The sequence below is a fragment of the Corvus brachyrhynchos genome, unplaced genomic scaffold (genome assembly GCF_000691975.1).
Source record: "Corvus brachyrhynchos isolate BGI_N302 unplaced genomic scaffold, ASM69197v1 scaffold47, whole genome shotgun sequence".
Taxonomy (NCBI): Eukaryota; Metazoa; Chordata; class Aves; order Passeriformes; family Corvidae; genus Corvus; species Corvus brachyrhynchos.
In genome coordinates this window covers 1,584,642-1,587,174 of record NW_008239292.1, presented here as the reverse complement: position 1 = coordinate 1,587,174, position 2,533 = coordinate 1,584,642, and the positions used below count along the sequence as shown (strand labels likewise).

Here is a 2,533-nt window from a genome sequence, read left to right as displayed (position 1 = left end):
CACCGGGGGTCGCCGATCGTCGCCGTGCGGCCCCGGTCCGCGGCACCCCTGTGGCACCAATCCGTGCCAAACGCGTGGCACCGAACCATCCTAACCACCGGGCACCGATCCACCCCGACCACATTCCAGCCTGGGCAGTCCCGGGAGCATTTCCAGGCTCCTTGGAGCCGTTTTTCCCCCATCTCCATCCCTGTTCCAACCCCTCCCAAAGGAGCGTTTCCTTTTGCCGTGGCTGCAGGCCCAGTGCTGGGGACAGGTCCCTCCTCTGTCCCTCGCTGTCACTTCCCGGTGTCCCCTCTGCGGCAGCCGCGAGCTCTGGAGACTCCCCGGGCATCCCCGGGCACTGTGGGGTGCTGGGACAGACGCTTTGAGCCCACAGATTTGGGGCTTTGAGTCAAAACACCCCAAATCTGGGGAGAGCTGAGGGGAAATGGGGCCGTGGCCGGACCCCTTAAACCCCCAGGGGCTGACGCTGGCACCGAGGCGGTGGCGGTGTCCCCGCTTTAACTCGGTGCTGGCCTCGTTCCCCCGCTGTCCCCACCCCGGGAAGCGGCAGCGGGGCTCGGTGCCCCTCCCCGGGCCGAGCTGTGGACAGATAAAAGGTGACACGCGGGGCCGGGAAGGTGCCGGGGTGTTGTTGTGGGGGGCTGGATCCATCTCCTCCTTTTCCAGAGGTGTTGGATGCTGTTGCCGTTTCCTGTCGTGCTGGTGCAGATCAGAGCGGGGGGATCCAGGCGGGGGCTGGATCCATCCCTGGGGAGCTTCCGTCTCTCTGCCGGAGTGGCCCTTCCCACCCTTCCCCTCCTTAATTGCCTTTATTTCCACAAAATCCCGTCTCCCGAGATCACCCCCACGTTGTGCCCCCACCCCTCTCTCCCCGTTCCCACAACATCCAGGGACGTTAAAACTCCCGAATGTCTCTATCGACATTTCCCAATGGCCAAAATCGTTATTTTCAAGCCCAAACTCACCACGCTGGGATGGGGAAACCGAGGCAGGGCTGGCTCCTCACCCCCTCCCCGGGCACAGCTTTTCCCTCCGCGCTCTTTTCTTGTCGATTCAGCTCTTTTTTGTCACCTGCTTCTCTCCGCCACTGGTTTTTTTTTGGTGTGAAAAGCGCCTTATCGGCGTTTTCCATCTCCGGGTGATTTTCTGGTGCTTCTGCCATGGCGCGCGTGGGGCGGGGGTCCCCCCGCGTCCCGATCTTCCTCTCTTTTTTTTGGTTTCTTTTCTGAAGTTTAGACATTTTTGGGGGCTTTCTGAGCTCGAGGTCATTCCCTCTTGCTCTCCCTCCCGCGAAAAACCAGAAGCCAAATACTGGAAAAAGCCGTGGAGGGAGCAGGGTGGGGGTTTGGGGGCACCAGACCACCTCTCCCACTTCCCCGCCCTGCGTTTTTGGGGGGATTTTGTGGGTTTTAGTGACTCTTGCACCCATGGGTGCCAATGCCGGGCACGTCCCCACCCCTGGCTCCTCCAGCTCTGCAGCAAAGAGGGGTCTGGGGGACGCGGAGGTGACATCCTGTGTGTCCCCCTGGTTTTTTGGGGGGCCCGGGGGACAGGACACAGTCGGGGATCCCGAGGGTCCCGCCAGAGTCGTGGAGAATTTGGGGCTGCTCTGTTCTCAAGGCTTATCTGAGGTTTTTTTATCAAAATCCCACAGTTTGCCCCAAACCAGCTCAGTTTTGGGGGTGAGGGGCACCAAGACCGTCCCTCGTGTCCCTCTCGTGTCACCAACCGTGCCCAGAAGGCTCTTGGGGGCACACGAAGGGGTCCAGGGCCACTGTCACTCCCCGGGGCCGCAGTTTCGGTGCTTCCTCCCTGACCTCGGTAAGAGTTCGGGAGGAATTGGAGGATCCCAGGATTTGGGGGATCCCAGGATTTGGGGGATCCCAGGATTTAAGGAGCCTCCAGAATCCCGTGGTGGGGCTGGAGGAACGGGGAACCCCTTGGATCCCACGATGGGCCACAGGGGAAACTGAGGCAGGAGAGCTGGGGGCTGGCAGGGTGGCACTGGGGGGGTTTCTCTGTCTTCTTTTTTCTTCTGTTTTCTTCTTCTTTTTTTTTTTTTTATTTTCCTCTCTTTTGTTCTTCTTTTCTCTTTATTTTCTTTTTTCTCCGTATCTTCTTTTTTATGTCTATGTTGGTTTTCTTCTCTTTCCTTCTTTTCTTTCTTTTTCTTCTTCTTTTTTTGTATCTTTTGCTCTTCTTCTCTTTCTTTTCCTCCTTTCCTTCTTCTCCTTCTTCTCTTCCTTTTCCTCCTTTTCCTTCTTCTCCTTCTTTTCCTCCTTTCCCTTTTCCTACTTTTCCTTTTTTTTCTTTTTCTTTTTCTTTTTCTTTTTCTTTTTCTTTTTCTTTTTCTTTTTCTTTTTCTTTTTCGTTTTCTTTTCTTCTTCTTCTTCTTCTTCTTCTTCTTCTTCTTCTTCTTCTTTTCTTCTTCTTCTTCTTCTTCTTCTTTCTTCTTCTTCTTCTTCTTTTCTTCTTCTTCTTCTTCTTCTTCTTCTGCTCTCTATTTCTTCCCCCCTTTTTCTCTCTA

At 55.2% G+C, this 2,533-nt stretch overlaps 1 protein-coding gene across 1 annotated transcript in view; it reads left to right on the top strand.

Moving 5' to 3' along the window:
* Positions 1–2,533, top strand: part of TBKBP1 (TBK1 binding protein 1) — an 8,923-nt gene that overhangs the window by 3,191 nt on the left and 3,199 nt on the right. The window lies entirely within an intron of this gene.